Raw genomic sequence first — 13,778 nt, forward strand, 5'->3', positions numbered from 1 at the left:
GTTTCTCAAGAGGCAGGTCAGGTGGTCTGGTATTCCCATCTCTTTCAGAATTTTCCACAGTTTATTGTAATCCACACAGTCAAAGGTTTTGGCATAGTCAATAAAGCAAAAATAGATGTTTTTCTGGAACTCTCTTGCTTTTTTGATGATCTAGTGGATGTTGGCACTTTGATCTCTCATTCCTCTGCCTTTTCTCAAACCAACTTGAACATCTGGAAGTTCATTGCACTTACTTTTATAAGACAGAAAAAAATGCTTTTGAGATTTTCAGTCACTTTTTTTTCAAATCCAGATGAAATTATATTCATAATGATCAATAACTTAGGAAAGCTGATGTATGCTGTGTGCTCAGTCATGGATATTTCCAGCAAGAATACTGGAGCAAATTGCCATTTCCTACTCTAGGGGATCTTCCCAACCCAGGGATAGAACATGCATCTGTTGCGTCTCCTGCATTAGCAGGCAGATTATTTACCACTGTGCCACATAGGAAGCCCTCGTACTACACCTGATCTTAGCCCAAAGGCCAAAATCTAATAGAATTTACTTTTAGATGGTTATACTTGATGGGATAGAGCCTTGAACTAATTGCACAAAAAGGACTGTACCTATAATCAGCTAGCTTGATTCACTAGAACACAGTTAGAAAACAGTTAACCAACCACTTTGATTTTCAGAATAACAATGATGTTGGCCTTTAAGACTTATTTAACATAGTTGAACTTTTATGGATAACCTGAAATTGTACAACCATAAAATTTTATAGAGAATGAGGATCAATAGAGAAGGATTTGTTATACTACCATCACTGAACATAGGAATTTTATCTCAATGCTGAAAAGATGTTTCTCTCAACCACAGCTTACATATATGGCCACTTCAATGGTGTACTTCTATAACATTTTCCTGAATTTCCATAAATAAGAGTTCTTACAGTTATTCTCTTTAGGTAATTGCAGCTTCCAGAATAACCTCAGGTCATTGAAACGTCCTGGATCTGCAAGAAACCCATTATTAGCCAGATTCCATCATGAAAATCCATTTTGCTACTGCTGTGAAGATGTGACTTTATGACCTTGGAGGAAAAAAATGCAAAGAGCTATCCAGTGGCTCTTCATGGTGAAAGAAATGTTGTAAGGGTACATTTTCTAAACCACACTTGTTAAGAATTGGCTTCACCTCTTGGTTCTCTTCACCCTCCTCTGCCTCATGAAAGTCTTCTAGGGAGTCACATGTATGTTGGGTGATATATACATGATATATACATATTCACAAAGTGAATAGCCTTTGTTCTTAAAAAATATGAACTTCCACTGTTCTTCATTGACCATTGTCTCCATCAAGGCCCAGTAAGGGAAGGAAAACTACACCAGTCATTGAACAGACAGAATTTAAATATTAGGAATTTTCAACTAGGTATAAAGTTGTGAACTAAGTAACTGAAGGGCTTCTCAGGTGGAGCTAGTGGTATAAAGAACCCACCTGCCAATGCAGGAGACATAAGAGATGTGTTCAATCCGTGGGTCAGGAAGATACCCTGGAGAAGGAAAAGGTAACCTACTCTGGTATTCTTGCCTGGAACCCCATGGACAGAGGAGCCTGGTGAGCTATGGTCCAAAGGGTTGGGCACAACTGAAGTGACTTAGCACACACACAAGTAACTGAAAAAGAAAAAGAAAACACTATTGAAGAATTGATGCCTTTGAACTGTGGTGTTGGAGAATATTCTTGAGAGTCCCTTGGACTGCAAGGAGATCAAGTCAGTCAATCCTAAAGGAAATCAATCTTGAATATTCATTGGAAGGATTGATACTGAAACTGAAGCTCCAATACTTTGGTCACCTGATGCAAAAGGCCAACTCATTAGAAAAGACCCTGATGCTGGGAAAGATCGAAGGCAGGAGGAGAAGGGGACAACAGAGGATGAGATGGTTGGATGGCATCACCGACTCAATGGACATGAGTTTGCATAAGCTCCAGGAGATGGTGAAGGACAGGGAAGTCTGGCATGCTGCAGTCCATGGAGTAGCAAAGAGTTGGACATGACTGAGCAATTGAACAACAATTGTACCATAGAAGCAGCAACTACAGGGATCAGATACCATCCCTGTGACTGAAAGAACAAAAAGGAAAGGTTGGACTTAAAATTTAGAAATTTAGGTGGGGAAGAGTGGTTCTGAATTGGTGAAACTCAGATTTTTGAAGAGAGAATGGGTTTAGCTACTCAATTGGTACTAGTGTTTCTGAGCTTAGAGAAGAGACCCCTAAGTGCTGGGTCCCCAACCCCTGAGGATGTGACGCTGTTGGTTGATGCTGGTACTGTAAGAGTAACCCGGAGAGGCTTGCTCCATGAGTGTTGAAAAAAGTGCAAACTGAACCCAACTGCTGCTACCCAGGGAAATGAAAAAGCATTGTCAAGATGATACTCAGGGAACTGCAAGTAGATAGGAAGCCAACAAGAAGTACACAGAACGGCAGTGTCCCCGTTTTCTTCTCCAACTTTACAGTCTCTTTCTTCTGTCCTCTTGCGGTCAGCTGGTAAGTAGAAGTGAGGTTTGCAGAATCCCAGCTTCAGCATCACAAAGCAAGTAGAGAAAGGTGTTTGGAGCTGAGAGACAATTAGTAAGTGACACAACCATCCACAGAACATTCTTCTTAAATAACTGAAAATTGACTCATGATTACAATCACACTGTGGTTAACAATGTAACTACTTATAAAGGTTGGTAGCTTAGTAGGAAACCATATAACTCAATATAACTTCACAGTTTTAACAGTAGAGAGAGAAATAATGCAAACTCCAACCCATGTTTATTATGTGATAGAAGAAGATGAACTACGCATCTGCATATCTCTTTCTGATGCTTGTTTGAAGAACACTGATGCACTCTATGACTTCCAAGAGTAAAAATTGTAACATAAATTTGACACTTGCCAACCATTAAAAGGAAAAACTGAGAAGTTCCTGTTTTTTAAACCAGACCAAATAAAGCTAATGTCAAATGATGTTTGTTGAAAATACACTCACTCCCATCCCTCTCCTAAAACACAACATAAACTAAATAACAACTAGAATTTCTCGCTTCTTCCTGTGTCAAAAAAATCAAAACCTGGTTTTGATTAGTGTGTGAAAATATATGTTGTTATATCCTGTTGGTGAGACTTTCTTTCACATTTCTGTGCAGGGGTGCCATTTGGCTGTTATGCATGATAATCCTCTAAAGCAATCATCTGCAGCTTTTTTGGCAGCAGGGACAGTTTTGGAGAAGACAGTTTTTCCATGGACAGGGGTGGGGTTGTTTGGGGATGATTCAAGCACATTACATTTATTGTGCACTTGATTTCTATTATTATTTGATCAGCTCCACCTCAGATCATCAGGCAGTAGATTCCAGAGGTGGGGGACTCCCTGCTATAAGTGAAGAAGTGAAGTGGCTCAGCCCTATCTGACTCTTTGCGACCCCATGGACTGTAGCCTACCAGGCTCCTTCATCTATGAAATTTTCCAGGCAAGAATACTGGAGTAGTTTTCCATTTCCTTCTCCAGGGAATCTTCCCAACCCAGGGATCAAACCCAGGTCTCCCACATTGCAGGCAAATGCTTTACTGTCTGAGCCACCAGGGAAGCCTAAAATCTGCTTTATTCTTTTCAACAGAAAACTCATTTCTAAAACTTTACTCCAAGGAGATAATCACATGGGTATAAAATAGAGTCATCCAAAGATTTCTCTTATTAATGTCATTTAAAGAAAAATAGAACTGATGATAAACTTAAACATTCATCCATTGAAGAATGTTGCTGTTCAATTGCTAAATTGTGTCTAACTCTTTGTGACCCCATGGACTGCAGCACTCCAGGCTCCTCTACTCTTCACTATCTCCTGGAGTTTGCTCAAATTCATATCCATTAAGTCAGTGATGCTATTTAACCATCTCAGTCTCTGCTGCCCCTTCTCCTTTTGCCTTCAATCTTTCCCAGCAACATGTAATGAAATACTATGCAATCTACAAACATGATTATTGATATTGGTATATCTTTATTAACAAAGAAAGAACAAGTTATAAAACATTCATTCAATACCTGAGTACCTGGATTGGCCAATGAACCAAACATTGACAAGGTCTTTGCCCACAAAAAGCCCCCATTTGTGTATAACTATTTGAGTATACTTATTGGACACAAACATATATATATAAAGGAAATAAGTCCTGAATATTTATTGGAAGGACTGATGTTGAAGCTGAAACTCCAATACTTTGGTCACCTGTTGTGAAGAACTGACTCAATGGAAAAGACCCTGATGCTGGGAAAGATTGAATGCAGGAGGAGAAGGGGATGACAGAGGATGAAATGGTCGGATGGCATCACCGACTGGATGGACATGAGCTGGAGTAAACTCCGGGAGTTGGTGATGGACAGGAAGCCTGGTGTGCTGCAGTCCATGCAATTGCAAAGAGCTGGACACAACTGAGCAACTGAACTGATATATATATATATACACACACATACACAAATATCAGGCAAGATCTCCTTAAAAACATTGAGTCATTAGCAAAAAGAAAAAAACACATTTTTCTTTCAGTGGTGGGACTGTAGCTGATTTCTACTTCTGTCTTTGTCCTTTTTTTACTTAAAAATCCTACGCTTATTCAAAATCTAGGGCTCTAAATCTTAGCAGAGTTCTCAGTTGAATGTGATTTCTCTTTTGCTCAGAATGACTTTATCATTTGGTCTGTGTCTTTCTTGGGGACCTTATATCCCATTCTGAATTGTAATTAGTTATGTACTTGTCCTTCCCCTTATATAAGATAAGAAGTATCTTGAGAACAATGACACCACCATGTGTAGCTTTCTTTCTCTCATAACATCGAAAATAGAGCTTGGCATTTAGTGTGTGCTCAATAAATATTGTGTTTCATTCCTAATTTCACTCACCATCAAATTGCACTGGGCATTAATCAGAGTAATTGTTGCACTCATATAGTTTATAGGTAATCATGCGCTACTTATAGCCCATGCTGAGGAGCTGCCTTAGTGAGCAATGTTTCATAGGATACATCCTCAGTCCTCCAGACAGAGCTGACTGTTCTAAGAGTGGACAGTTGACCCAAGACAGCCAGTCCAAAGGCTGGCCACAGACATGACCTGGCATGAAAGTTTGACTACCAGCTATTCCCTGGAGAAAAAAAAAAAATCAAATGGTTTTAAACATAGGAAATGGTGCTCAGCTTTATTAATAATACTGCAAATGCACACTAAAATAAAGCAGAGACACGATTTCTTCATCCATTGGATTATTTACAGTAAGAAGATAATGTCCTATGTGGAAAAGAATAAAGAGAAATGGTCACTTCTAACATTGCATGGGTGGTAATGTAAATTTAGCTTTGCAGTTCAGTTCGGTTAGCTTTTGGGAAGGCAATTGGACAGCACCTATCAGCATTTACATTGTGCTAAGGCAATGGCACCCCACTCCAGTACTCTTGCCTGGCAAATCCCATGGACAGAGGAGCCTGGTAGGCTGCAGTCCATGGGGTCACGAAGAGTCGGACACGACTCAGCGGCTTCACTTTCACTTTTCACTTTCATGCATTGGAGAAGGAAATGGCAACCCACTCCAGTGTTCTTGCCTGGAGAATCCCAGGGACAGGACATCCTGGTGGGCTGCCGTCTCTGGGGTCGCACAGAGTCGGACATGACTAAAGCGACTTAGCAGCAGCAGCAGCAGCATCTTTTGATGTAGTTATTCTGTTCCAGGAATATAATTTGCAGAGATATTTCCTTGTGCACAGAGATGAGCAAAGGATGGTCTTTATAATCATAAACGAAACACTTAAAACTTTCCCTTCATTAGGAAAGAAGGGTTAAGTAAGCTATTTATATCCATAAAGTAAAAAAAGAAGCAGGAATTCAGTAAAGTTAATAAAATCAAATGCAGTGTCCTTACCAAGACCCACAGTCCTGTGTAATCTGGCTTCTGCCTCTGAGAACTCATTTCCTCCCTCTTCTCTCATCTCTTGCTCTGTTTCAAAATCTAGGGCATTTGCATTTGCTTATTCTTCTACCTGTATTATTCTTTCTCCGACATTCTCTTCAAAAGCTCTGCTTGAATGGCATGATGTGGCATCCTGATTTCAACCTTCTCAATATTTTAACCCTCTTTATTTTTCTTCACAAAATGTACCAGCTCCTAACATTAAACACTGAAAGTGAAAGTCACTCACTAGGGTCTAATTCCTTGTGACTCCATGAGCTATAAAGTCCATGGAATTCTCCAGACCAGAATACTGGAGTGGGTAGCCATTCCCTTCTCCAGGGCATCTTCCCAACCCAGGGATCGAATCCAGGTCTTCTGCATTGCAGGCAGATTCTTTACCAGCTGAGCCACAAAGGAAGCCCAAGAATATTACAGTGGGTGGACTATCCCTTCTCCAGTGAATTTTCCCAACCCAGGAATCGAACTGGGGCCTTCTGAATTGCAGGCAGATTCTTTACCAACTGAGCTATCAGGTAAGCCCATTAAACACTGAGCTACATATTAATAATCCATCTCCTTCACTAGAACCCAAATGTTGATGGGCAAATATTTTATCTATTCAGTTCAGTTCAGTTCAGTCACTCAGTCGTGTCCAACTCTTTGCGACCCCATGAATCACAGCACGCCAGGCCTCCCTGTCCATCACCCGCTCCCAGAGTTCACTCAAACTCATGTCCATCAAGTCAATGATGCCATCCAGCCATCTCATCCTCTGTCGTCCCCTTCTCCTCCTGCCCCCAATCCCTCCCAGCATCAGAGTCTTTTCCAATGAGTCAACTCTTCGCATGAGGCGGCCAAAGTATTGAAGTTTCAGCTTCAGCATCAGTCCTTCCAATGAACACCCAGGACTGATCTCCTTTAGGATGGACTGGTTGGATGTCCTTGCTATCCAAGGGACTCTCAAGAGTCTTCTCCAACACCACAGTTCAAAAGCATCAATTCTTTGGTGCTCAGCTTTCTTAACAGTCCAACTCTCACATCCATACATGACCACTGGAAAAACCATAACCTTGACTAGACGGACCTTTGTTGGCAAAGTAATGTCTCTGCTTTTGAGTATGCTATCTAAGTTGGTCATAACTTTCCTTCCAAGGAGTAAGCGTCTTTTAATTTCATGGCTGCAGTCACCATCTGTAGTGATTTTGGAGCCCAGAAAAATAAAGTCTGACACTGTTTCCACTGTTTCCCCATCTATTTCCCATGAAGTGATGGGACCAAATGCCATGATCTTCGTTTTCTGAATGTTGAGCTTTAAGCCAACTTTTTCACTCTCCTCTTTCACTTTCATCAAGAGGCTTTTTAGTTCCTCTTCACTTTCTGCCATAAGGGTGGTGTCATATGCATATCTGAGGTGATTGATATTTCTCCCAGCAATCTTGATTCCAGCCTGTGCTTCTTCCAGCCCAGCGTTTCTCATGATGTACTCTGCATATAAGTTAAATAAGCAGAGTGACAATATACAGCCTTGACGTACTCCTTTTCCTATTTGGAATCAGTCTGTTGTTCCATGTCCAGTTCTAACTGTTGCTCCTAACCTGCATATAGGTTTCTCAAATGAAAATCTACAAGACCTTTTAGAACTAACACCCCAAAAAGATGTCCTTTTCATTATAGGGGACTGGAATGCAAAAGTAGGAAGTCAAGAAACACCTAGAATAGGCAAATTTGGCCTTGGAGTACAGAATGAAGCAGGGCAAAGGCTAATAGAGTTTTGCCAAGAGAACACACTGATCATAGCAAACATCCTCTTCCAACAACACAAGACAAGACTCTACACATGGACATCACCAGATGGTCAACACCAAAATCAGATTAATTATATTCTTTGCAGCCAAAGATGGAGAAGCTCTCTACAGTCAGCAAAAACAAGACCGGGACTTGACTGTGGCTCAGATAGTGAAATCCTTATTGCCAAATTTAGACTTAAATTGAAAAAAATGGGGAAAACCACTAGACCATTCGTGTATGACCTAAATCAAATCCCCTATGATTATACAATGGAAGTGAGAAATAGATTTAAGGGACTAGATCTGATAGACAGAGTGCCTGATGAACTATGGAATGAAGTTCGTGACATTGTACAGGAGACAGGGATCAAGACCATCCCCATGAAAAAGAAATGCAAAAAAGCAAAATGGCTGTCTGGGAAGGGCTTACAAATATTGTGAAAAGAAGAGAATTGAAAAGCAAAGGAGAACAGGAAAGATATACCCATTTGAATGCAGAGTTCCAAAGAATAGCAAGGAGAGATAAGAAAGCTTTCCTCAGTGATCAGTGCAGAGAAATAGAGGAAAACAATAGAATGGGAAAGACTAGAGATCTCTTCAAGAAAATTAGAGATGCCAAGGGAACATTTCATGCAAAGATGGGCTCGATGAAGGATAGAAATGGTGTGGACCTAACAGAAGCAGAAGATATTAAGAAGAGGTGGCAAGAATACACAGAAGAACTGTACAAAAAAGATCTTCACAACCCATATAATCATGATGGTGTGATCACTGACCTAGAGCCAGACATCCTGGAATGTGAAGTCAAGTGGGCTTTAGGAAGCATCACTACGAACAAAGCTAATGGAGGTGATGGAATTCCAGTTGAGCTATTTCAAATCCTGAAAGATGATGCTGTGAAAGTGCTGCACTCAATATGCCAGCAAATTTGGAAAACTCAGCAGTGGCCACAGGACTGGAAAAGGGCAGTTTTCATTCCAATCCCAAAGAAAGGTAATGCCAAAGAATGCTCAAACTACTGCACAATTGCACTCATCTCACATGCTAGTAAAGAAATGCTAAAAATTCTCCAAGCCAGGCTTCAGCAATATGTGAACCGTGAACTTCCAGATGTTCAAGCTGGTTTTAGAAAAGGCAGAGGAACCAGAGATCAAATTGCCAACATCCGCTGGATCATCGAAAAAGCAAGAAAGTTCCAGAAAAATGTCTATTTCTACTTTATTGACTATGCTAAAGCCTTTGACCATGTTGATCACAATAAACTGTGGAAATTTTACCTATTGGTTACTATCAAATCACCAGTGTCTAGAAAGACATCTTGTAATGAATATGTATGTTAGATTAATCAATTAATTAAAAGGTATGTGCTAGAATTATACATTTTAACATGGAAAGATATCTAAGATATATTGATGCTGTCAAAAAATACAAATGGTATGGCCCCATTTATGTAAAGAATAAGTGTGTCTGTATATATATATATATACACACACATACATGCATACATATATTTCCATACTTCCATATATATACACACACACACGCATTTATATGTTTATATATATATATACACACACACATACATACACATATGTATGTATGTATGTATATATGTTTCCGTGGTGGCTCAGCGGTAAAGCCTCCTGCCAATGCAGGAAATGCAGGTTCAGTCCCTAGGTTGGAAAGATACCCTGGAGAAGGAAATGGCAACCCATTTCAGTATTCTTGCCTAGGAAATCCCAAGGACAGAGGAGCTACATTCCATGGGGTCACAAACAGTTGGACATGACTTAAACAACTGAACAACAACTATATATGTGTGTATATATATATATGTATATATATGTGTATACATATATATATATAAGCTTATACATGAATGTATTTGTGTATTTGATCCACAACTGCATGTAGATATTTAGATAAAGAACTGAAATTACACACATCATATTGTTATCTATGTCAAGCAGAGTGTCAATGGGAAGCAAGGAAATGGAACTTTCACATTTTACTCATTATACTTCCATGTTAATTTAATATAATTTAACATTTCTTTTCTTCTTCCTTTTTCTTTCTTTTGTTCGCTTATTTGTCATTTTTAATCCTGCAGTTAGGTGTAACCTAACTAAGTGAATGTACGGCAAATTATACTTTTTAAAGGTACAAAGGAAAAAGGACAATACAAGAGAAAATGATACAAAAACAGTTGTGTTTTATGTTAAATTAAAATGCTTCCTCCTTCTGAATTTTTCTACTCAGTACATCAATGTATCGTGACAGATTACATTACGCACTGCATTTTATTTTCTTTAGAGCTTCTCCATATGATGAAAGAGAGGTTGTTTTGTGTGCTCAGTTGCTCAGTCATATCCAACTCTTTAAGACCCCATGGACTGTGGCCCACCAGGCTCCTCTGTCCATGGGGATTCTCCAGGTAAGAATACTAAAGTGGGTTGCTGTGCTCTTCTTCAGGGCATCTTCCCTGTGGGAGAACCCAGGTCTCCCACACTGCAGGCAGATTCTTAACATCTGAGCCACCACATGATATTGGTCTCCTATCTCCTTATTCATTAAATTAAAACATCATTTGTTTTTATTAAGCATTTATAAAGTCATACCTAAAGTCCTTCTTTCATGGGATTTTATCATCTTTAAGGTTTCATGTGGAATGTAAATGAGACTGATTATTATAGCCAATATAATCTTCCAATTTAAAAAAATTGTGTTATGTTTATCTAGAAATGATCCCTGAATATGCTCACACAGTCCAACCTCCAGTGTTACATTACAGAAAATACCAGTTTACTAACAACTTCAAGATTGCCTTGGGGTTTTCCTGCTTCAGAGCATGAGGTTTATCAGCTGTGAATGAGGATTAAATCTGAGCATATATGATTACAAACACATACATGTCAAATCTTAGCTTTCACATTCAAAGTGCCTACAAATAAAGAACTGCTCTTTTAAGTGCAAACTGGAAAAAAAAAAATAAGGTATCACATCTCATTTGTAGATTGTGTTCCTTCCTCTGAAAAAGACTGAAAGATGAGGTCACACTGTTCTATTAAAGCATATTCCCTTTTACACTGAGGCAAAGATATGATTTAAAAGTCTGCTCATCACTCTAACTCTGCCTTTTATGCTGTGAGCTACTGAAACATAAACACACCACTAATTCTTTGCAACTACTGGACTGTAAATCAAACACACCCCTTAGTAAATGACCCTTATTCCTCATCTCTGTTTCTTACTAAAGATTACTAGCTATTTGTGGCTACTGCAAGAAAACATTAGAAGGAAGAAAATTTTGAGGAAGATACTTTTGCCTATCATTCCCCGAAGGCAGCTTGCTTATTTTGAAGCTCTCTTTGTAAAGAAACAAATAACTAGTTGAAAGGTGAAAATTCTAGTCAAATAATTTTTATAGGGTTTATATTTTTATTCTTTTCATAGGATGCTAAGTGACTGTGTGTGAAATATTTTTTTTTCCTGCTGAATTCACTAATTGTTTTGATGGTAGGTAATTAGAGACACACATTCACTAAGAAAGGAAATAACCAGACAAAATGAGAATTTGTTGCGATAATCCCTCTTATTAAAAAAATTAGCAATAACAATTTTAGAAATTAATTCAGCCCAACCATAATAGTAACAAGTCCCATTTACTGAATATTTGCTGTTTACTGGTCACTTACCAGAATTTAGCACCTCTGGCCAGCTCACAGTTGAGAGCCTACTGGATTTAGCAATAAGCAAGTCACTGTTGTATTTGCCAAGATTAGTTTCTGAATCAGTTCCAGTGGAGATGAAAGACTAGTTTCAGCATATTAAGGAAGACTGGGCAAGAAGGAAATAGAGACAACTACCATGGAAACAAAATTGCTCATAAAAGGAAAAAGAGAAATATAGCCCAAAAAAGGTGGTTAGAAAGCTTGACTTTGATAATTTTCTTTTAGTGTTTTTTTTTTTTTTAAATAAAGGCAAACTGGGCTGATGTACATGAAACCTGGCGCAGCAGTTTAAAGGTACAGAAGAGAGATATAACAATCCGCTGAGCAAAGCAACTGAGGGTCAGAAAGAAGAGGAGGGTTTCTGGGGAAGATATGCCTGCTGTGTTCAGATTCTGTCAAACCCTACTGGACATCTATCCTTAGGCATTCCACGAACACCTCAAACTCAGCATTTGCATCCCATCCCCAAGCTTGTTCTGCTTCTTCTTCCTCTCTTAATAAATGGCAACATTTTCCACCTACGTTCCCAAACCGAAAATCTGGACATGATGCTGAAGCATACCTTTTCTTTATCCTCTCATTCTATTGCCAAGTTCTGTTTATCTTTTAAAAATACGAATATTATATTTCTCCTGAGAATCTTACCCTGAGAAGTCCAGGTTAGATGCTCTATGATATGTCAGGATCCCATCAGAAAAACAGGAATTACAGCAGATATTATAGGAGAGGCAATTTAACACAAGAAATCGGTCACACAAAGAGAGAATGAAGGAGATGAAGCAACTAAGAAAATACCAACAGAAGGGCAACTACCACCTCTAGAAACTGAAGAATGAATCAGAGAGATGGCATTACTAGAACCAGGGGTATACTGATTAATGTTCAACATCGAGCTCTCTGGGAAACAACAAAACTTGTCTGTGAATTTATGTGGTGTAAATATCCCACCAGAGTAGATTTCAAGCTACTCATAAATATAGAGTTGGGAAGAGATGCACAGATTCAGCTCTGATGAGCTGCCGTACCGGAAACCAGAAGCTAGGTTGGAACAATAGAGGAGAAGTAGCTATTTCCTAAAATTCTGACTAAGTAGAACCTTGGCTTCTCCAGTTCTGCCACCTTCCATTCACTCTTCAGTGCCTCTATTTGGCCAGACCCAGCCATATCCAAGCTCAGCCTGAGAAATGCAGCCTGAAAGTTCAGATAGCCTCAGATACAGAGCAGAGCTGAGAAAGGCAAGAACAGATGAGTAAAAGACTCCTGGAGTGCATCTACCTTCATTAATACTGGCCTATAAACTTTCCAAGGACAGGAACCACTGCATAGTTCAGAGTGTGCATTCAATAAGCATCAAATATTCTAAAAAATAAGTGAATGGTTGATTGGCAAATATAATGGCAGCACTCGATAAGCAGAAATCTGTGCCTCTTCATGTACATACATACATACATACATACAAAATGAAGTCAAAGTGTGGTCGGTCAGTAGTATCCGGCTCTTTGTGAAGCCAGGGACTGTAGCCTGCCAGGTTCACCAGTCCATGGAATTCTCCAGGCAAGAATACTGGAGTGGATTGCCATTCCCTCCTCCAGGGGATGTTCCCAACCCAGTGATCCAACCCAGTTTTTCTATATTGCAGGTGGATTCTTTACCCTCTGAGCCACCAGGGAAGCCCTGTGTATATATGACTTGCTGTCAAATTCCCACATTTATTGATACAATGGAGCTCTAACTTGGCAAAGTAGCATATACAGGTGTTTTAAAAAAATCCCCACTAGTGCCTTAGCTCTTCAATCCCATCTCAGACAACTTTCTGGAAAACTGTAAGCTTTTGTTTGATCTAATGATTCTTGTCCATTAAAAATCTCCAAGTTATTTACAAATCTGCTATGCTAAGTCACTTCAGTCATGTCCGACTCTGTGCGGTGCGACCCCATAGATAGCAACCCACCAGGCTCCCCAGTCCCTGAGATTCTCCAGGCAAGAACACTGGAGTTGGTTGCCATTTCCTTCTCCAGTGCATTAAAGTGAAAAGTGAAAGTGAAGTCGCTCAGTCGTGTCCGACTACTAGCGACCCCATGGACTGAAGCCTACCAGGCTCCTCCGCCTATGGGATTTTCCAGGCAAGAGTATTGGAGTGGGGTGCTATTGCCTTCTCCAATTTACAAATCTACTTTTTAGCAATTATCATTAACCTAGCATATTCTACAAGTTCCCTTCTCCATCTAGCTCTGTCAACTCCAAAGCTGGTAGTTAAAATCTTCATCTCTATTGCTGGTTTC

General features: G+C 39.5%; 1 long non-coding RNA gene across 2 annotated transcripts in view; it reads right to left on the bottom strand.

Annotated features, from left to right (window-relative positions):
- The window catches only part of LOC147380234 (uncharacterized), a 207,679-nt gene that overhangs the window by 39,201 nt on the left and 154,700 nt on the right, over positions 1-13,778 (bottom strand). Inside the window, exon 1 of one of the 2 annotated variants that reach the window (XR_015167481.1) lies at positions 11,461-12,657. The exons of the other annotated variant lie outside the window; for it this stretch is intronic. This is a non-coding gene — a long non-coding RNA (uncharacterized LOC147380234). Of the gene's footprint in view, positions 1-11,460; positions 12,658-13,778 lie in introns of those variants that run through there. 2 annotated transcript variants of the gene reach the window in all.

This window comes from Bos grunniens, chromosome 1 (assembly GCF_055505025.1).
Source record: "Bos grunniens cultivar Pamir isolate PY7600 chromosome 1, Bosgru_T2T1.0, whole genome shotgun sequence".
Classification (NCBI taxonomy): Eukaryota; Metazoa; Chordata; class Mammalia; order Artiodactyla; family Bovidae; genus Bos; species Bos grunniens.